General features: G+C 42.9%; 1 protein-coding gene across 5 annotated transcripts in view; it reads right to left on the bottom strand.

Moving 5' to 3' along the window:
• LRFN2 (leucine rich repeat and fibronectin type III domain containing 2) overlaps nt 1-23,265 on the bottom strand; it is a 582,573-nt gene that overhangs the window by 392,274 nt on the left and 167,034 nt on the right. For 3 of the 5 annotated variants that reach the window (XM_056568626.1, XM_056568629.1, XM_056568630.1), the window contains exon 2: nt 14,305-14,407. The gene's annotated coding sequence lies outside the window, so the exon portion shown is untranslated. Of the gene's footprint in view, nt 1-8,044; nt 8,180-14,304; nt 14,408-23,265 lie in introns of all 5 variants that reach the window. The other 2 variants (XM_056568627.1, XM_056568628.1) reach the window with 2 other exon arrangements.

Genomic DNA, 23,265 nt, shown 5'->3' with positions numbered 1-23,265 from the left:
GGTCACATGATCCTCCCAACTAATGTTTGTGGTAGAAGTCTCTAGTCCGGCCTTCTTCTTCCAGAAAAAGAGGATGGACCCAAACCTGCTAGGCCAGAAAAGTGTACGCATCTCTCAGCCATGCTCTTGCCGAGTAGTCCAGTTAGTCAGCAAAGTGTGCAGATTTCCTGGCTTTTGCTATTGCTAGACATACATCTATGCTACATATCCTCTACCATAAGTAAAATCCTGTCTACAATCAAGTCACTGATCCTATTTACCCTGTGAATATATTGTGCATAAGTTCTTCAGCTACAGAAGGGAGGTAATCATTTTTGTCAGAGAGAAGAAGGCTGGACAAGGGTCTCTTTATAATATACTAATCTCTATGTTGGCCTCCAGTCGGAGTTAGCGCTGCTTGGCTGTCATGTCCTGAGTTGCTTTCGGCCATATCCTTCCAGGTATCGTGTCTCAGGGCCACAGTTGTGTGAGTAAAGAATAATCTACATTTTGCACCACAGTAAGTCAACCGGTGAAGATCCTTCTCAGTAGTTCCAGTTTCATTGGACTAAGAATATTCACATCTGTATCAGTCATTAAGAAGCACCTCGGAGATGACTAAATTCAGTAAAGCTGATTTAAAGGGGCAGTGACCAAATATCCATACATCTGGCTGAGAACATTGTGACATTCCCAGCTGTGCTAAAGTAATTGTATTATAATGGTCTGAACAAGAAGTTCAGTAAAATCGGTAAATTTGTTTCACAGAATCCAGAGGTCTGGATACGGGAACCGCTTCCTTGACAAAAGGTAGGGTTTGGGTCACAGAGAGACACAAATTTAACTTGCCCTCCACATGACTACAACTCCCAGCTGATGTGCACCATAATCACCCCATGAGTATATAAGATTACAACACTCACACAGAGAGTGCTATCCAGCTCCCCACTGTTGCCTTAAGTCCACCATGCTGGTGCACGGATTCTATGTCCCGGCCCACGGACACAAGGTAAAAAAAAAATACAAGGAGAAGCAAATCTAGTGCAATTGTAAAAACGTAAAAGTTTATTTGAAGCCTTTTAAAACGACAAATCACATTGTGGCTGGTGTAAACTGACGGGTTTCAGGTGGTTCACGCACCCTTCATCAGGTTCTCATGGATATCATGATTAAAGGAGCATGAAGCGCCTGAAATGTGTTGGTTTATATTGGTCACAATGTGATTTGCCATTTTAAATGACTTAAATGGGTACTCCGCCTCTCTCCGTGCACCAGATGACAGGGGGTGCTGCAGGACAGATCAGGGGGGTTCCCAGCGGCGGGACCCCCGCAATCAGACATCTTATTCCCTATCCTTTGGATAGGGGATAAAATGTCTAGGGGCGGAGTACTCCTTTAAAATAAACCTTGATGTTTTTACCATTGTGCCTGCTTCTCCTTGTTCAACACTACAGCCATAGAACATTAGAGTGAAAGCTTCAGGTTCAGACGCCTGTCTCTTGGCGCTCTCTCGTCTCGCATGTGTACGGTCATTTCTATCTGCAGGCGGCTCGGTCCTCATTATTTCGGTGGAGGATAAACAGACTTAATGTGAGCGCCTCCCGTGCATGCACAATCAGCTGAATGTAGCATCATGACAAATGACAGAAGTTTAGAAATCCACTGACTCCATCACTAGCGGATGAGATTGTTGGCAATTTAAACATTATTCAATGTAATATACGTCCTCGCGGGACCCGGTGATTTATTTCCCTATGAGAAGGGGGAAAAACTAGAAGCTATTTTTAAGGGAATCTGCTTTTTTTCTGATAGAAGAATAGATGACACCATGTGAATGTGTAAGAATATAGAACACTAGTGGGTTCGTATATTACAAGCTAGGACGAGGCACATGACTGGCATCCAATCATATTGAACTATGCGGATGTTTAAGCGTTTTCAAACCTGGGTGCCTCCAGCTGTTGCAACATCACAACTCTCAACATGCCTGGACAGCCAAAGAAGACTGCAGATTACTTCCCTGCAATTTGAGGTTCACTGCCTGTTGTTAGGGGAATTCCATCTTCAGTAACAAAGAGATCAGGATGGATCACAGAAAGTGGAGGGCACCTCGCAGAGTGACGTATGCTAATGACCTCAAATGACCCAGTACTACTTGTAACTATTTAAAATATGTCTTTATATGTTTTTTGTATAAGCCTGATTTGCCTGACGAAAAATTCTGTACTGATTCGAAATGCGTTGCTAATGAACAGGAGTATTAATGGACCTTTGGTGCCTTATTCACCGCGAGGAAGTACCTGACATTGGTTCTTTTCTGCACTGGCCTGTGCTTTACTGCATCACTTCAAGAAGCTGTCAGTCATGCTGATTTGGGAGGGAATCAGTACAGTAGATGTTACTTCCCTACCCTAAGCCTGTGGGCGTTCATAGATAGAGGACGCATTTCGGCTTTGGCCTTCCTCTGTTGTCAGACATAGATATATCCTAACACTAGTTAAATACATGAAAGGGCGCCCGATGATGACGTCAGGCGCCGGCCCGCGCCTCAACCATTGTAGTCATGGTACCATACACAGCAGTGACGTACAGAAATCAGCGGAGAGAACCAGGCTGTGTCAGTGGAGAGCCAATCTAATGGGGACTAAAGGGGTACTCCACTGCTCAGTGATTGGAACAAACTGTTCCGAACACTGGAGCAAGCGCCGGGAGCTCGTGACGTCTTAGCCCCGCCCCTCCTGATGCCATGTCCCGCCCCCTCAATGCAAGTCTATGGGAGGGGGGCGTGACAGCCGTCACGCCCCCTCCCATAGGCTTGCATTGAGGGGGCGGGACATCATGAGGGGGCAGGGCTATGACATCGCAAGCTCCCGCCGCCGGCTCCAGCGTTCGAAACAGTTTGTTCCAAACGCTGAGCAGTGGAGTACCCCTTTAAAAACTGCAAAATAAAACATTTTCTTTACAAATTATATAAAGACCCCTCTCCTAATAACAATTAAAATCACCCAATGATTAATATATTTGCAACAGATCTATCCTCCCGCTAGTTAAATATACGAGGATGCGCAGTTTCCAGGGCTACTCCATTTGCGCAACTCTCATTAAAGTCAGTAGTAGTTACGCAAATTGCGTAACTTCTATGCTTCGGTTGCTTCTGGCTCTTCCGATCACCTCTAGTGGGCGCAAACAAGCTGGAGGTAGCCAGAAAAGCAAAAGGATGAGATGGGACAACCCCTTTAATCTGAACGTTAGAAAGTTATAAGACAAGTTTATACATCGACTGCATAGAGCTGGGTATGATATCCCAGCGCGGACGGAGAACAGAGTACAAGGCTGCTTGTGTCTGATCTTGGCTCATGTACCACAGAATTTACTTTCCTCCACGGTTCATACATCACCCAGGCCTGCCGCTTGGGCATCAATTTGGCCCCCAAATCCAACCTAATCTGTTTGCTCCGTATGCAGCTCAATGGGAGCCAATGACTTTCCCTTGTTGACCACAGCCGTATTAGGTCGGGTTCACACCACGTTTTTGCAATACAGTTCCCATATACGTTTTCAATTTGAAAACCGTACGGAACCATATTGAAAACCGTATGCATTGATTCTCCATTGATAACCGTATGCCAAACGATGCATCAGGTTGTGTCCGTTTTGCATCTTGTACGGTTTTGTCCGTTTTTTTTTTTCCTGTACCCAAAACCATGGCCTACCATGGTTTTTGGGTGAAAAACTATATTGAAACCATATACGTTTTTTTTTTTTTAACATGGGAGTCAATGGGAACCGTACAGAACCGTATGTGCATATGGTTCCATCCGGTTTGCACCATACGGCTTTTGACTTTGCACATGCGCAGTGCTCACCGAAATTTCAATCAAACAAGTGAAACTTTATTCATAATGGAGTGAAAAGTAACATAAGTTTTTTTTTTCTTAAAAAAAGGATGCAACCGGACATCATTTTTCAAACAGTATACGGTTTTCAACCGTATACGGATTAAAATTTGTACACACGTTTTGATACAGTTTAGTCAGGTTTTGAGGCATCCGTTTTTTATCAAAAACCTGATACGGGAACTGTATTGCAAAAACGTGGTGTGAGCCCAGCCTTATTCTATCAGTCATAGTCTTAGAGGATTAGTACTGGGCTCCATAGCAAAAAACTTAAAGGGGTACTACCGTGCTGACAACTTATGCCCTATCTAAAACCGAACATCGCTCCGGGTCTGTTGACTGCCGATCACGGGGCCGGAGTATAGTGATGTCACGGCCCCGCCCCCATGTGACATCACGCTCCGCCCCTCAATGTAAGTCTATGGCAGGGGCGAGACAGCTGTCTCGCCCCTGCCATATACTTGCATTGAGGGGGCGGAGCGTGACATCACACGGGGGGCGGAGCTGTGATGTCACGATCACCAGCCCCATCATCAGACCCGGAGCGGATGTTCGCTCCGGGGCCTGATGAGAGCGGGGTGCTGCGTGCGAGATTGTGGACCAACTTATCCCCTATCCTTTAGATAGGGGATAAGTTGTCAGCACGGCAGTACCCCTTTAATTGAGTCATCGTATGGGTGCATTCACACCACGTTTTTGCAATACAGTTCCCGTATCATGTTTTTGATGAAAAACGGATTCCTCAAAACCTGACTAAACTGTATCAAAACGTGTGTATGAATTTTAACCGTATACAGTTTGAAAAATTATGTCTGGTTGCATCTGTTTTTTTAAGAAAAAAAAACATTTACGTTCTTAACTTTTCATTTCATTATGAATAAAGTTTCACTTGTTTGATTTAAATTCCAAGAAAAAAAAAACGGATGGAACCGTATGCACACACAGTTCTGTACGGTTCCCATTGACTCCCATGTTAAAGAAAAAAAACATATACGGTTTAATACGGTTTTTCACCCGTGGTAGTCTATGGTTTTGGGTACCGGAAAAAAATTGACAAAACCGTACAAGAACGCAAAACGGATGCAAAAGTATGCATTGTTTAGCATACGGTTTTCAATACGGTTCCGTACGGTTTTCACATTGAAAACATATACGGGAACTGTACTGCAAAAACGTGGTATGAATGCCGCCTATGTCGGATTTCGCCACCCAAACTCGTGTTTACTTTCCCCTCCATTGCCATTTTACGATCCTTGGCACAGTTCCCCCTTCCCTTGTTTGCTATCATTGTGGTTTACATGGAGTCCTGCGTAGATTCTCATCACCCAATATCAAAAACAGATGGAAGCGATGAGGACCGGTGGCAGCCGCATGGTCTACCGCTATGTAATGTACGCCCTGGCTCGCGGCTGTAGCATAGATGAAAAGAACGTAATTGACTGCCGGTCCTTTTATTTCTTGTGTACTTTATCTCACACGTCGCCTGATTAGAATTGAAATGTGTTCTTGAGAAGACAGCGGGCCGCCATCATTACCGGGTCAAGCTCTAGTCAGCAGGTTCCCCCCGTTCCATGAATCCCTTTCATATTCAACGGTGATCTGTCCCTCCGAGCAAAAGACTTCAGAGACCTGACGCTGTGCCTGATAATGCTGCACATTTCCCATTATAATGAAAACACCATTATGCTTTATGTTTCCGACAATGCCGGGACTCGATGGGCAGCTGTGAGCCCCCAGGGCAATGTTATTTAACAGAATGCGCTGATGTCACATCTGGTAATTCCGGCATCATGACTGGCAGAGGCTAAGCTGTATAATTATTATAATGCTCCAATATTTCCATACACTGAAGGGACACTCTATTACAGACCCACATGGGGCAATGCTTTGGCCACCTTCGGCCTTTAGAACTGCAGAACATCTCTGCGGCATAGATTCCGATAAGTGATGAAATGATTCTGCAGGAACGTCGGCCTACACCGCAGAGAGGATCCCTTCCGATCACCACATTAGATGGTGGAGCACGTTCTACCTAGTCTCAGAGATGTCTATGGGATTAAGATCTAAGGACTTAAAAAATTCACTGTCATGTTCGCGGAGACGATCACTGACTACGACATTTGTGGATGGTGCGTTGCCCTGATGGCGGTCTCTTATTGTAGTGGAAACAGCTGTCATGGAGGGAAGAACTTGGTCAAAACAAAACATGGTCGAAACAAATAGACAGCAAGGAAATGGAGCACTCACCAGGTCATTCAGGGTCATCAAGCTTCTTTTATTTCATGGAGCTTGGCAGCATACAAACATAAAGGGGAGAGCGGATGGAACAAGGTGGGTGGGGGAGAGGGTTGGGCGATGGTCCATTTAGGGGCCCTTTAGGGGCCTGATGAAGCGCTGCGTGCGCGATACGGACCGTCACCCAACCCTCTCCCCCACCCACCTTGTTCCGTCCACTCTCCCTTTCATGTTTGTATGCTGCCAAACTCCATTTAGGGGCCTGACGAAGCGCTGTGTGCGCGATACAGACCATTTTAAGAACTGTCCTGAGTAGGAGAAAATCCCCATAGCAAATCTATGCTGCTCTGGACAGTTCCTAAAATGGACAGAGATGTCAGCAGAGAGCACTGTGCTCATGATGTCAGCAGAGAGCTCTGTGTTCCGAAAAGAAAACAATTTCCTCTGTAGTATTCAGCAGCTAATAAGTACTGGAAGGATTAAGATTTTTTTTATAGAAGTAATTTACAAATCTGTTATATATATATTTTTTTTATTTATTTTATTTTTTTTTAAATCAACTGGTGCCAGAACGGCACCAGTTGATTTAAAAAAAAAAAATAAAAAAAAAAATAAAAAAAAAATATATATATATATATATATATATATATATATATATATATATATATATATATATATATATATAAAGTTTTCCACCAGAGTACCCCTTTAAAGGAAAATTCCAGTGAAAAAAATGTTTTTCATATCAACTGGCTCCAGAAAATTTAACAGATTTGTAAATTACTTCTATGGAAAAATCTTAATCCTACCAGTACTTATCAGCTACTAAAGTTAAGTTGTTCTTTTCTGTCAGACCACAGTGCTCTCTGCTGACACCTCTGTCTGTCTCAGAAACTGTCCAGAGCAGGAGCAAATCCCCATAGCCAACCTTTCCTGCTCTGGAAAGTTCCTGAGACAGACAGAGGTGTCAGCAGAGAGCACTGTGGTCAGACAGAAAAGAACAACTCAACTTCAGAAGCTGATAACTACTGGTAGGATTAAAATTTTTTAATAGAAGTAATTTACCAATCTGTTAAACTTTTTGGAGCCAGCTGATAAGAATTTTTTTTTTTTTCACAAGAGTACCCCTTTAATGCTAAATTTCTCCATTGACGACAATGCAGTCAGCGTGGGAATTCCTCTAAAATAATGAACATGCTTATTCTTTTGTCGGGCCCAGAATCCTGAATTTTGCAGTGGAATTTTCCAATGTGGGTCAACGAAAAAACCCATTCACACCAATGTTGGATTCATGTAGAAGAATTCCGCTTGAATATTCTGCAGTGTGAACAGACCCTTACACTTTCAGGTCACCCCACAGGATACGGCTGATTCCTGGGGGTTTCTGTAGTAGGTCACTTCAAGATAAGCTGAATTTTAACCGTTTTGTTTTTCTATGAAAGGGATTGTCCAAAGCAGAGAACCCCTTTAAATTTGTATAATATGGTGGCTTCTCTTCTCTCAATGCCCGCTCTCTGTTAATCAAGAGTACCCATAGGGATCCCATTATGTCCTCTAGAAACCATTATTTTCTTTGTTATTCCAATGATATCTTAGGTTAAAGGGGTACTCCACTGCCCCAGCGTTCGCAACATTTTGTTCCGCTGGGTTCCGACTGCGGGGGTTGTGATGTCACGGCTATGTCCCTCATGATGTCACCCCACGCCCCCTCAATGCAAGTCTATGGGATGGGGCATGGCGGCTGCCATGCCCCCTCCCTTAGACTTGCATCGAGGGAGCGTGACATGACATCACGACCCCTGCAACCAGAACCCAGCCTTTGGAACAAAATGTTCCGAAAGCTGGATCAGTGGAGTATCCCCTTTAATAAAGTTTGGCACTAAGACAAAGGACTGCTAAAAGTAAAAAAAAATAATAATAATAACTATTCTTACCTACCCTCCGGTCCCCTGCAGCTCCACTCCGCTTCCATTGCCTCACTCAATCTTCTGTCTTTTTCCTTAGGCTTCTGGGACAAGTGCTCAGTGCAGGACCTGTCGGCTTAACCAATCACAGGCTGAGACAGGTCACTGGAAAAAGGAAGAAGACAGAAGATCAGGGGACCGGACGGAGTCAAATGGTATCTACAGGGAACCGGAGTAAGGTAAGTATAGGTTATTTCTATTTTTTTTTTTCAAAACTCTGGATAACTCATCTAAAGAAGGGAAGTCCCCACCGATCATTAAAACAAAGGGACAAAAGTGATCAGCATAGGAGTGGAACGAATGTTCTATAAACCCATGGAACTTCTATAAGTTCTATAAGCTCCTTAAAGGGAAACTCTAATGGACAAAACAAGTAGAAAACAAATGTTTTATAATCAACTAGTACAAGAAAGTTATTCAGATTTGTAAATTACTTAAATCTAAACATCTTTATCCTTTCAGTCCTTATTAGCTGCTGTATGCTCCAGAGAAAGTTGTGTAATTATTTTCTGTCTGACCACACTGCTCTCTGCTGACACCTCTGTCCGTGTCAGGAACTGTCCAGAGCAGGAGAGGTTTGCTATGGGGATTTGCTCCTGCTCTGGACAGTTCTTGACATGGACAGAAGTGGCAGCAGAGAGCACTGTGGGCCGACTGGAAAGAACTACACAACTTCCTCTGTAGCATACAGTAGCTGTTTGTTTTCCACTGGAGTACCCCTTTAAAGTGGTGCCAGAAAGTTAAACAGATTTGTAAATTACTTTCATTAAAAAATCTTAATCCTTCCATTACTTATTAGCGGCTGTATACTACAGAGTAAATGCTTTACTTTTTGGATTTCTCTTCTGTCACGACCACAGTGCTCTCTGCTGACCTCTGTTGTCCATTTCTGGAACTGACCAGAGCAGCATATGTTTGCTATGGAGATTTTCTCCTGCTCTGGACAGTTCCTAAAATGGACAGCAGAGGTCAGCAGAGAGCACTGTGGTCATGACATCAGAGAAATCCAAAAAGAAAAGCATTTCCTCTGTAGTATACAGCCGCTAATAAATAATGGAAGGATTAAGATTATTTTTTTTTTTTTTTATAGAAGTAATTTACAAATCTGTTTAACTTTATGGCACCAGTTGATTTTAAAAAAATAAATAAAAAAAAAGTTTTCCACCGGAGTACCCCTTTAAGAGTCTTTTCCATGTATTTTATCTCTACAAGGGTGCTGTTTGCGGAATACAGCGAGCAGAGATTCAGCCTGGCAGCCGGGCGACAGGACCGCGCGGCACTGCGCCGCCGTCACCATTGACGGCTATGCAGTGCTCGCGGAATTTCCCTAAAAGAATGAACATGCTCATTCTTTGTGCGGAACTATTTCAGAACTAGAGAGTTCACCAAACGTAATTTTGTGGGAATTACGTAGTGTGAACGCACTCTTATACACACACTTCTTCTAGATGAAGGTGGCGACTCCATAACAAACATCTCCCAGGGTCTCCAGAGACCGGGACGTTAGGGCAACAAAGCAGCAATTTTTTTTTAACCACGGTGTTACCAACAATTTACTATAGAAGGTAAATTGCTTAATACTGCAAGGCAAACGACAGGGTACGGGAGTGAAAAGCCATAATCCGTAGAAGACAAGCGTGTTTTCCTCAGCGCCGGCACCTGGTGTGTGACTGTGCAATGATCCCCCACTGAGAACCATTTGGTTTGTGAATTGAAATCACTTTGAGCATTTCCTTGGCTATGCCTCAGTAGGAATCGATCATTCCGCTCATTCTTTGTTTTCGTGGTTCGTGATCCCACCAGGCAAAGGGCAATCATCGCGCTGCCATTGTGCGCCCGCGCCGTCAGGAGCCAGGGAAATCAGAGGATGAGAGACGGGACCTCTAAATATCTACAAATAAGGTTTATACAAATCACCGAAAGGCCAGGTTCATCTGGAACGTTGCATTGTGGTAGACATAGACGTTCTAGACCAGGGGTCTCAAACTGGTGGCCCTCCAGATGTTGCAAAACTTCAACTCCCAGCATGCCCGGAGTTAAAGTTTTGCAACAGCTGGGAACACACTGTTTTGGAAACACTGCTCTGAGCTTTACTGATGGTCTCCCATCCACTGCCCAGACCATGATACCTGCTGCTTAGCATGCTGGTAATTGTAGTTTTGCAAATGCTGGAGGCACACTTGTAGGAAAACACTGCTCTGAGCATTGCTGTTGGTCTCCCATCCACTGCCCAGACCATGATACCTGCTGCTTAGCATGCTGGGAGTTAAAGTTTTGCAATATCTGGAGGGCCACAGTGTGAGACCATCGGTCTAGAACAGGGGTCTCAAATTGGTGGCCCTCCAGATGTTGCAAAACGTAAACTCCCAGTATGCCCGACAGTTGTTAGATGTCCAGGCATGGGCCACCAGTTTGAGACCCCTGTTCTAGGCCGATGGTCTCAAACTGTGGCCCTCCAGATGTTGCAAAACTTCAACTCTCATCATGCTAAGCAGCAGGTATCAGGGGCTAGGCAGTGGATGGGAGACCAACAGCAATGCTCAGAGCTGTGTTTCCCAAACAGTATGTCCTCAGCTGTTGCAAAACTTCAACTCCCAGCATGCCGTTGGCTGTCCGGGCATGCTGGGAGTTGAAGTTTTGCAACTTCTGGAGGACCCCAGTTTGAGACCACTGATCTAGACAATCAGGCGTGTGGCGATGGGGACAGCCAGGCGATGAGACGGAACTAAGGGTTTTGGATTAGATAAGACATCAGCAAATTTCCAGTCTACTTTATCCATATCTATTACTTGTCTATGGTCATTGGTGACGATGTGACTCTTAAAGGGTTACACCGGTAGAAAATCCAATTTTTTTAAATCAACTGGTGCCGAAAAGTTAAACAGATTTTTATATTACTTCCATACAAAAATCTTAATCCTTCCAGTACTTATCAGCTGCTGTATGCTCCACATTAAGTTGTGTAGTTCTTTCCAGTTTGACCACAGTGCTCTCTGCTGACACCTCTGTCAGGAACTGTCCAGAGCAGGAGAGGTTTGCTATGGGAATTTGCTCCTGCTCTGGACAGTTCCTGACATGGACAGAGGTGTCAGCAGAGAGCACTGTGGTCAGGCAGAAAATAAATTCAAAAAGAAGAGAACTTCCTGGGGAGCATACAGCAGCTGATAAGTACTGATAAGCTGTTTAACTTTTTGGCACTCCTTTAAAGCCAGAAGTTTATACATATATATATATATATATATATATATATATATATATATATATATATATATATATATTAAAGGGCTATGGTCTACGAGGCCATTCGGTTTCCAAAATAAAAATGTAAAAACTTTTCCAGACTTTTTCAGCCTTGGTCTTCCACAATCTTACCAGAGATGAAGGCTACTCATCTAAGACGGCGGAGGGCCTCTATCGCTCAACACATCTTAGGCCAATCGGCAGGACCTATATGCCAGATGAGGTCTGTTCACTTACATTTAAAGGGGTACTCCGGTGGAAAACATTTTTTTTTTTTTTTTAAATAAACTGGTGGCAGAAAATTATACTGATTTGTAAATTACTTCAATTAAAAAATCTTTATCCTTCCAGTACTTTTTAGCAGCTGTATGCTACAGAGGAAATTATTTTCTACTGACTGGTGTCTGCAGAGAGCACTGTGGACAAGACAAAAAAGAAATTTAAAAAGCAAAGATTTTCCTCTGTATTATACAGCTGCTAAAAAGTACTAGGATAAAGAAGGATAAAGATTTTTTTTATTTTTTTATTTTATATCTAAGTAATTTACAAATTAGTATAACTTTCTGGCACCAGTTTATTTAAAAATAAAAAAACGTTTTCCACCAGAGTACCCCTTTAAGACCTCACAATATTGGGGATGGTGTTCTTGTTAATTCCATTCTAAGAAGCCATAATGTTTTTGTAAGCCAAATGAGGGCTTGTCTTTTGCGGCACACATTGGACCCCGGTAATGCCATGGTGAGGTCTCGGGCAGACTGTACTAGCAGAGAGAGGCGATTTCACTTTTCAATGCTTTGCAATTGTATAACATTGTACAATGTTATTGCTATGATATGAAGAATTAAAAATGTTAAATAAATGAATAAATAAATAAATAAATAATACAATATATATATTACTCTTTCCTAAAAAATTGAAATCGCAAAATAAATAAGTAAAAAAAATTACATTTTTCACATTGCTGCATGCAGAATTGTCCGAACTGTTAAGATATAACATTAAAGGGGTACTCCGGTAAAAAAACTTTTTTTTTTTTAAATCAACTGGTGCCAGAAAGTTAAACAGATTTGTAAATTACTTCTATTAAAAAATGTTAATCCTTCCTGTACTTATTAGCTGCTGAATACTACAGTGGAAATTATTTTCCGTTTGAAACACAGAGCTCTCTGCTGACATCATGAGCACAGTGCTCTCTGCTGACATCTCTGTCCATTTTTAGGAACTGTCCAGGGTAAAAGGAAATCCCCATAGCAAACATATGCTGTTCTGGACAGTTCATAAAATGGAGATGTCAGAAGAGAGCACTGTGCTTGTGATGTCAGCAGAGAGCTCTGTGTTTCAAAAAGAAAAGAATTTCCTTTGTAGTATTCAGCAGCTAATAAGTACAGGAAGGATTAAGATTTTTTAAATAGAATTAATTTACAAATCTGTTTAACTTTCTGGCACCAGTTGATTTAAAAAAAAAAAGTTTTTCACCGGAGTACCCCTTTAAGGTCCATATGGTAAACATTAAAAAAAAACTCCTGGTCCTGCTCTATACTTCAATGCCATGCCGTATTAGTTTATCATGGGGTGTTAAAGGGATACTCCGGCTTTCTGAACATTTTTTTTCAGAATACTCGGAGCTGGAGGGGAGGCCATGATTGGGAAATCACGGCCACGCCCCTGGTGATGTCATGCCACGCCCCCTCCATTCATTTCTATGGGAGGGGACGTGTAGCCCCCTCCCATAGACATGAATGAAGGGGGCGTGGTGTGACGTCATGGCTACTACTGCCGCAGGAACCTAGCGTTTGTTTAGAACGTTGGGTGCTGTGGGAGATCACGGGGGGACCCAATGTATTAAGCCAATCCAAGCATAAGATGGCTATAGGGGTTGGTAAGAAGCTCCAAAGCTTTAAATGGGCACTGTCAGATACAATAACTTTTGATATGTTATAAAGCATGCAAAAAAAAAATTATATGTTTTGCAATTTCTTTCATCAGAAAATGTTCATTATTTCATACCGAAAAAGCCAGTAAAAAAAGTGGCCACTAGGGGTCCCCCTGCCTCCTGGGATGCACACCAGTCCTGCAGTGTCCAGTGGTCATCGACATAGACACCATGAGTGATTGACAGGGCTGCAGGCAGGTCCAGGGTCCTCTGTGAGTTAGAGCAGAGTAAAGGGGAGGAGTCATGACAGTGAGGAGAAGAGAGGGACACACCCCATGCCTCTGCATGGACAGAAACCTCACTGAGCAATGATGGCAAGTAAATAAAGCTAATTCTGAGAGAAATAAAGGATGTAGACACATAAAAATTAGATGTACATGATCAGGATGAGGTACTGAGCAACATGTAAAAAAAAAATTATTCTTTGGGAGGCGGTGGGGGGGGGGGGGGGGGGCTAGGGGTAGGTGATCTGACAGGTGCACCTTAAAGGAATTGTCCAGAAAAAATATGGTTATTTTATTCCAAAAACACCACCACACCTGTCCATAAATAACCTGTGTGGGATTTTGCTGCTCAGAAACACTTTCCTGCAGTAAAACTGGTAAAACTGAACATAGTTCAGACACAACTCATTGACAGGTCTGGTTCTGGGTTTAAAGGGGTACTCCACTGCCCCAGTGTTTGGAACACTTTGTTCTGAACACTTGGAGCGGAAGGCGGGGTGTCGTGATGTCCCAACCACGTCCCTCGTGACGTCACACCGAGCCCCCTCAATGCAAGTCTATAGGAGAGGGTGTGGTGTGATGTCACAAGGGGCATGGTCGTGATGTCACGACCCCAGCACTCCGCACCCAGTGTTCTACACAAACGCACTGTGATGCACAGAGATCGTGGCAGGACCCCCGTGATCAGACATCTTATCCCTTATCCTTTAGATAGGAGATAAGATGTCTAGGGGTAGGGTACCCCTTTAAATCCATGTCATTTAACTCCATGCGGCCATATCCCTCCCGGTCCATGTTCAAGACATAAAGTGAGATCCAGATTTACCACGCACCTCAATATCAAGGCCCCCGGACCAGATCCTGGTAATCTCCTCTCATCTACGACATACTTGTGCCGCCTTGCCCCGAGCAGGTGTTATTGTACCAGTTCACCAGCTAGAAGAAGAAAAGATGGAGACTGGGTTATTTTTTTTGCAAATTTGCATCGAGGGATCAGAATCATTGCCAAAAATCATGGGGAAAAAAATAATCAGTCCAAAAATGTAATTAGTACAGTAAGAGACCCAGCGAAAAAAGAAAAGAAAAAAACAAAAAGCACAACGCTAAATCTTCAAAACATTACGCTTGGCTGCGCCCTGCGGCGAGATCTCATGACTAACAGGGTAATAAACCTCCGGAGACAGTGCTGGATTTTCCATGTTTTTAGAGTCTTAGCCTTTGTGATGGCAGCTTAGAAAATCCGTGTTATGTGCTTAAGTGCGACACAATTAAGGGACGTTCTAAGAAGAGGGACTCCGTAAGGACATAAGATCACAGCAGCAGTGACCTGTACACAAAGGCTTTTTTATTTTATTATGTAAACAGCGCCTCCCTTGTCTAGAGGCTTTATCTGGTATTGTACTATTTAAGTGAATAACAGAAACGGAAAATGTATAACATATATAATATTTATATATTGCCCAAGTGTCTGGCTGAATGGAAAGGATAGACCCTGTGAGGGACTGTTCTCTCAATCCCCGTCCCACCCACTCCTGCTGGATTTTTGACCATTACCGCCCGCTCCTGCAAGGTGTGTGTCCTACTACCGCTCATTCTCGGAACATGTGTGTCCTATCCCGCCCGCTCCTGAAAACATTTTGTCACAGCATTTAGAGATAGTATCCCCATGCCATTCCATTACCCCTTTGTGCCATTCCAATACCCTTTCGTTCCATTTCATCACCCCCCTTGTGCCATTTCATCACCTCCTTGACTCAATCCATTACCCCCTTGTGCCATTTAATTACCCCCTTGTGCCATTTCATTACCCCCTTGTGCCATTTCACTACCCCCTTGTGCCATTTCATCACTTTGTTGTGCCATTTCATTAACCCCTTGTGCTATTTCATCACCCACTTATGGCATTTCATCACCCCCCATTTCAGAGGTTTTCGGTACTGCACGATTTTGCGGGACCCACTGAATGTTCTGTAACCACCCACTCCCGCCCTCAATAATGTCATTACTGCCTGCACCTGCACTTTTTTTTTTCTTGGGACCCACGGGATCTTAATAAAAAGCATGCTCGATGCCTCTACGTGCTCGATGACTCTCTGTGCTCGATGACTCTACATGCTCGATGACTCTACGTGCTCGATTACTCTACGTACTCGATGACTCTACATGCTCGATGACTCTATGTGCTCGATGACTCTACATGCTCGATGACTCTACAGTGCTCGATGACTCTACATGCTCGATGACTCTATGTGCTCGATGACTCTACATGCTCGATGACTCTACGTGCTCAATGACTCTACATGCTCGATGACTCTATGTGCTCGATGACTCTACAGTGCTCGATGACTCTACGTGCTCGATGACTCTACCTGCTCAATGACTCTACCTGCTCGATGACTCTACGTGCTCGATGACTCTATGTGCTCGATGATTCAATGTGCTCGATGACTCTATGTGCTCGATGACTCTACTTGCTCGATGACTCTATGTGCTCGACATGCTCCATGACCCTACGTGCTCGATTACTCTAAGTGCTCAATGACTCTATGTGCTCGATGTGCTTGATGACTCTATTTAGCAATTTTATGTATATGCAAATAGAAAGGTGAGTCAAAACCAATCGCCTGTAGTGAGGTTAGAGGTCAGGGAGAGGGATCAGTCACTGACTGGTTTACCCCCCTCTCATCGAGCACCAACCACAGCAGAGTCATTCACTTACACTTTCTTCCAACAACTTATAGACTTAAAAAAAATTACCAAAAAATGGCCGTCCCATGAACTATTGGGCATTGGGAAGTTTAAGAAGCTGAAGGAAAGTGCCCTGCCCATAAGTGACCATTACACACCCCAGAAACACCCACTTAGGGGCACATTAGCATTAGCTACACCCATGAAGATCCGATATTGCTTGGCAGTTAGGCGCAATATGGAGAAGTAACTGTATATAGAGACTAAAAACCATGAGCAAAGATATATACAAATGGTCTGGGATGAGGATTGGCTAAGTTTGTTAGTATGAAAACAGATCGGCCTGCCAGGAGGAGGGATTGAGTGGTGTCATGATACTATAGGGAGGAACCTCACAGGAGCAGATTGATTTACAAATATTTTTTTTATATAAATTATTATTTATTTTATTTTTCAGAGTCCAAAACGTTTGGGATTTATTTTAAGTAAATTTCTCAAAAGGGCAGATGCAATTTTAGTAATAAGAAGAAGGGTTCGATAAGGGCAATGTTTTCCAAATGGTGTGCCTCCAGCTGTTGCAAAATGACAACTCCCAGCATGCTAAGCAGCAGGTATCATGGTCTGGGAAGTGGATGGGAGACCTACAGTAATGCTCAGAGCAGTGTTTCCCAACCAGGGTGCCTTCAAAGCAAAACTACAACAAAGGCTGTCCAGGAATGCTGTGAGTTGTAGTTTTGCAACAGCTGGAGTCACACTGTTTGGAATACACTGCATTAAGGTTAGGTTTTATTATCCGTTTTAAAAAAAATTATAATTAACTGAACAATAACGGATACAAACGAATAACATCGGTTTGCATCCGTTATTGTCCATTTTTCTTTTTAAGTCTGTTTTCATTTTTGATGGGAGAAGAACGGGACGGGTCTAGATGGCCATGTGAACGCAGCCTTAGTTAGTGTTAGGCTATGTTCACACAGTATGAAATCTAATATCTTATTATGTTTTCTTTTTTAAAGGGGCTGTTCCACAATTCGGTTTTTCCGGTAAGCTCCTACCTGTTTGCAGCCACATGGAGTGGTCAGAAAAGTCAGAAGCAGGTGATGCCGGGAGGTTACGCCATTTGCCTAACTCCCATGGACTATAATGAGAGGAAGGCAAATGATGCAGCTCCGCGGGTTAGGTTGTTTATTTAACTCACGAAATTATGCAAACAATTTAACTTGTAACTATGCTGTTTGGGCAACCCCCCTTTATAGTCAATGGGAGTTACGGGAATTGGATAACTTCACCCGCTTTGGCTGCTTCCAGGTTTGCCAACTAGTGATGAGCGGCAGGGGCCATATTCGAATTTGCGATATTTCACAAATATATGGACGAATATTCATCCTATATTCGTGAAATTTGCATATTTGGTTTGTTTGTTCTGTTTTTTTTTTCCATGCGAAAATTCGTAATGAAATTCGCATAGTGTGCATGCGAGATTATATCTTTCACCTAAAAGAAGGGAGGGATCCTTGTCCTCTGGAAGTGCCGATATTCGCAAATATTCGCATATATACAAAATATTGGCGCTCCACACCGACTCCGACATTGTTGTGATATTTACTGTGAAGAAAAAAGAACGCTATATTCTAAATATTCACAAAATTCGCATTTCGAATATTCGCGCTCAACATTATTCTCAACCACCTCCTGAGGCTGCGGACAAGCAAGGCAGGAGCTGTCTGGTAACTGAATAAGTGGAGTGAAATAATCCTTAAAGGGGTACTCTGGAATAAACTGTTCCAAACGCTGGACATCATAGCGCCGCCCATCAGGATATAACGTCCCCGCCCCCTCAATGCAAGTCTATGGGAGGGGGCGTGAGTATAGTGATGTCACGGCCCCGCCCCCATGTGACATCACGCTCCGCCCCTCAATGTAAGTCTATGGCAGGGGCGAGACAGCTGTCTCGCCCCTCCCATAGACTTGCATTGAGGGGGTGGGGCTATGACGTCACGAGTAGTGTTGCGCGCGAATATTCGCATTTCAAATTTTTATCGCGAATATTGCAAATTTGCAAATTCGTGAATATTGCGAATATATTTGCTATATATTCGAAATTACGAACATTCACTTTTTCCTGCATATGCGCATATTCCTTCTTTTCACTTGTGGGCCAATTAGAACGATGCAAATACACTTCTCAGAGGTTATCAACAACATCCCTAGCAACCAATAGTAAAGTTGCCCACCCCCTCACTGGTGTCTTCCTCGAATACGCGAATATAACGAATGCGCAAAATTCGCGAATATAGAATGAATATTCGTCTATATATTTGCGAAATATTGCGAACTCGAATATGGCAATGCCGCTCATCACTAGGCACGAGTAGTGTTGAGCGGCATAGGGCATATTCGATTTCGCAATATTTTGCGAATATATGGACGAATATTCATCATATATTCGCAAAATTTGCAAGATTCGCCATATTGGCATCTTTTTTTTTACTATGTGCCATAAAATTTGCATGCGCAATATTTAGCGTTATATTCGCAATATTCACAAATTCACGAATATGCGATATTGGCAAAAAATATACTCATTGCGAATATTCGCGCCCAACACTAGTCACGAGCTCCTAGCGCCGGTTCCAGCACAGTTTGCTCTAAACACTGAGCAGCGGAATACCCCTTTAAATCCTTAAAAATAAGGTGCTTATTTTTGAAGATTCTGGTCACAAATGAAATATGCCACTATATTTTGCTCTGTGTGAACATAGCCCTATGCTGTCTGGTCATTAAAGAGCTTGGCTGGACTACTGACCCCTCAGAGTGTCATAAACCAAGTCTTTTCAGAGGGACTTCTGAATCCTAGAATCCAGAGCTTGATACTCTGTTGGGAGGTGTTAAAGGGGTACTCTGGCGGAAAACATTATTTTTTTTTTTTAAATCAATTGGTGCCAGAAAGTTAAACAGATTTGTAAATGACTTCTATTAAAAAATCTTTACCCTTCCTGTACCTTTTAGCAGCTGTATGCTACTGAGGAAATTATTTTCTTTTTGAATTTCTTTTTGACTTGTCCACAGTGCTCTCTGCTGACACCTGTTGTCCGTATCAGGAACTGTCTAGAGCAGCATAGGCTTGCTATGGGGATTTTCTCCTGCTCTGGACAGTTCCTGATACGGGCATCAGGTGTCAGCAGAGAGCACTGTGGACAAGACAAAAAAGAAATTCAAAAAGAAAATAATTTCTTCTGTAGCATACAGCTGCTATAAAGTACTGGAAGGGTAAAGATTTTTTAATAGAAGTAATTTACAAATCTGTTTAACTTTCTGGCACCAGTTGATAAAAATATATATATATTTTTTCCACCGGAGTACCCCTTTAATGTTCCATGTTTATATGTGACCACCTAGTGACAGTGATGTGCATTGCAGCCCGTCGAGGGTCTTGCTATCATGTATTGTAAGAGTGGTGATTAAAGGGGTACTCCGGTGAAAACCTTTTTTCTTTTAAATTAACTGGTGGCAGAAAGTTAAACATATTTGTAAATTACTTCTATTAAAAATTCTTAATCCTTCCTGTACTTATTAGCTGCTGAATACTACATGCTGATGTTATTATAATAATAATAACACTTTATTTATTGTTGTTCTTAGTGGGGTTTGAACCCAAGTCCCCAGCCCTGCAAGGCAGTAGTGCTAACCACTGAGCCACCATGCTGCCCTTAGCATACATCTGCTATGCATGGTTGCTAAAATGGACAGAGATGTCAGCAGAGAGCACTGTACTCGTGATGTCATCAGTGTTCCAAAAAGAAAGGAATTTCCTCTGTAGCATTCCGCAGCTAATAAGTACTGGAAGGATTAAGATTTTTGAATAGAAGTAATTTACAAATATGTTTAACTTTCTGCCACCAGTGGATTTAAAAGAAAAAAGGTTTTCACCGGAGTACCCCTTTAAGCCTTTGCCAGTCGATAGTCAAAAATGTTTCAAAAAATAAATCTGATTGCAGTGTGATACTCTGTTGGGAGGTGTTTATGCTCCAGATTGGTGGCCACCTAGTGAGTGTTATGTGCACTCTCGGCCGATTATGAACATTAGGGGAACTATCTGTTCTTGTTATGTTTAAATTACAAAGCCAAACATTTCTATTCATATCGCTCTCTTCGAAAAACGTTTAAAAGAAACTTAATTTGACAAACTTCCAGATTTTTTGGTCTATTGCCTTTGCTTTTAACTATTTTAATGATGGTAACTACAAACGACGTACAAGCGGCGCCCCTTGAAGCCGTCCGGAGATCGCGCTCACTTAGATGAAAAAACAGGCTGATGGGGCTTTAAATTGGATATGTTTTTGCCTTAATGATATAAAACGTTCCGGATATGGGAGCGGACACTGGAACAATAGAATTATCCCTTTGTTTGCGCCCAGTGATTGAAGACTTTTGACAGAAAACAAATGGGATCATTAATCATTAGAAACGCAATGAAATCAGCCACGTTCTGCCTGAGTTGTTCTTATCTGGTAATTGTCATCATTATAATCATTGTTATTATTTATGCCGCATCATCCGTCTCTAAAGCATGGCCGAGCGAGGAACCTAAAGCAATTTACATGCTATTTACAGGCTATTCATAGCATGAAGGGGAAATAAAAGTGGGATGAATGACTACATTATCCTCAAATATGGGCCCCGGAGGGTTGATTGGAGGGTCTAAATTTAGAATTTTATTATCATTTTCGTTATGGTTTAAAAAAAATTCTATTTATGAGTATAAAGTTTTAATTTGTTCTTAATTTTTTTCTGATAGGAATCTGCGGGTATTTAAAAGAACTTCCAATGACGCGTTTCGGAGGATATTTCTTCCTTCCTCAGATTGGCAATGCCAATCTGAGGAAGGAGGAAATATCCTCCGAAACGCGTTATTGGAAGTTTTTTTAAATAAACATAGTGCCTCTGGGCACTTTACTCTACATACATATTCGTGTTTCATTAACCGGGATCTGCGAACAGCGCCTATAGGTTCCGCTTTTTTCTCTTCATTCCATCTTCCTGGGCTAGCGCACATGACGACCCGCTTAGCCAATCACTCACCGCAGTGATGCCCAGGAGGGTGGGGCCTAGAGAGAGCTGAGAACATGTAAATAGATAGGCTCCGTACAGGAGAACACGGGAGTCCCACCGGTTGGACCCCGCTTAATCAGATACTTACCTCCTACCCTGTGGATAGGTGATGTATCTGACAAGGTTATTTCCATGGACTACACCTTTAACAATAAGGTGAAGTTTAGGTGAACGCTACTTAATTGTAGCAACCACATCTAAACCAAGAATGGCTGTTTTCAACTACGATCACGATTAATGGGGGACATTTATCAATGTTGGTGTAGGAAGATGATTTTTGTAGGTTGGTCTAAATATGGTGCAATTGCATCAAATCTACCAGACTTGTGCAAGCCACATGATACATTTTGCGCAAAGTTCGAAATCTCTGCACATTTTTCCACCAGCAAAAACGCCAGAAAAACTTTCACAGCCTTTTTCTGCATTTTGACATTTTTTTTTTATATTTTTTTTCTGGGGTTTTTGCTGGTGTGTGGAGAGCTCTGATTGGTCAGCGAATAGCTACTGACCAATCAGAGCTTTGATTGGTCAGTAGCTATTCACCACTCAGAGCTCCCATCTCCCGGTGGCGGGGATTATGAATAGTGACACTGCAGAGCTCAGCTGTATATTCCCCAACCTGGAGCTGGCGGGGTGCACAGTGAAGCGGCATGTGCCGCCTGCTTACCTAATTAATAAATACGGATTGCAGCGGGTCTCAGGAGTATGACCCGCTGCGATATGTCCCTCACACCCTGGGCTACAACTCCCATCATGGACAGTCTGTCCATGATGGTAGTAGTAGTCCAAACAGTCCAAAAAGAGTCCCGCAGCTGGGGGATGTGCAAGAGCCGTCCCTCAGCACTACGGTACTACAACTACTCCCATCATGGGACGGACACTGTTCCACGATGGGAGTAGTTGTAGTTTAGCAGTGCTCAGGGCCGGCTCCTGCATCCCCCGGCTTCTAACACCTTACTACTTGTCCTGCTAGCTTTTGTAGTTTTTCTGCAAAAATAACGCAATTGCGCAAAAAAATAAAAAAATATATAAATAAATAAACAAAAAAAACCACCTTTAAACTAATTTTACACTAATAATAAATACAAGTCCACTGCATAAAGTAGTGTACGGTACCCCAAGAAGTAGACAGCTTTGCTTAATGTTCCAACAAAAAATGCGCAAACTAAAATTGAAATAGAGCGAAATTGCGTAAAAAATTTGCTAAGCAATATAGAACAAGAAAGCGGTGTAAATGCAATGATAAATGTCCCCTATGTATCTAAGAACATTCTCCCCCAGGTATTTGTCCTGGAGAATTACTGAGTCGTGTGAGTCTTTATGCTCTTTACATCCTTGAACATTTACACCCTGCCTGAACTACTCGCGACCCCCGGGGGGCTTCTGTTCCTGTCCCCCCCCCTCATTGTGTTAATAAGACCAGACTATTTTCAGCTGACGAGCAGATGTTACCGCCATCTCCCAGACGCAGACTGCCAAGTAGATGCCCCCCGGCTTTACGATGACGGTAACAATCCTGGAACCACAATTATAAATTGCTCATCCTAAAGAAAAACGTCATCTAAAGTCATCGGGGGGTTCCTGATAACTCCATATGAAGCCACGTCGTGTGCCCATGGGGGTTGTCATGCTTCCATTCCTGAGTCCATTTAGTTTGTGGAACGCTAATGCATGCTGTGACCCATATATTCCTAGAACCCAAGAGCCGCTTCTTAGGAAAAGCCAAGAAATCCACAATTTCTCTCCTTTTAAGGCTGCATTTCTTGCATGATATATCACTGCATGATATAGTGCAGTGTTTTAGCAACCAGGGTGCCTCCAGCTGTTGCAAAACTACAACTCTCAGCATGCCCGGGCAGCCGATGGCTGTCTGGGCATGCTGGGGGTTGTAGTTTTGCAACAGATTGAAGCACTGTGGTTGAGAAACATTGCTCTGAGCATTGCTGGTCTCCCATCCACTGCCCGGACCATGATACATGCTGCTTAGCATGTTG

Source organism: Hyla sarda, chromosome 3, assembly GCF_029499605.1.
Source record: "Hyla sarda isolate aHylSar1 chromosome 3, aHylSar1.hap1, whole genome shotgun sequence".
Lineage (NCBI taxonomy): Eukaryota > Metazoa > Chordata > Amphibia > Anura > Hylidae > Hyla > Hyla sarda.
The sequence above is the reverse complement of the archived record's forward strand: the minus strand, read 5'-3'. Positions and strand labels throughout refer to the sequence as shown.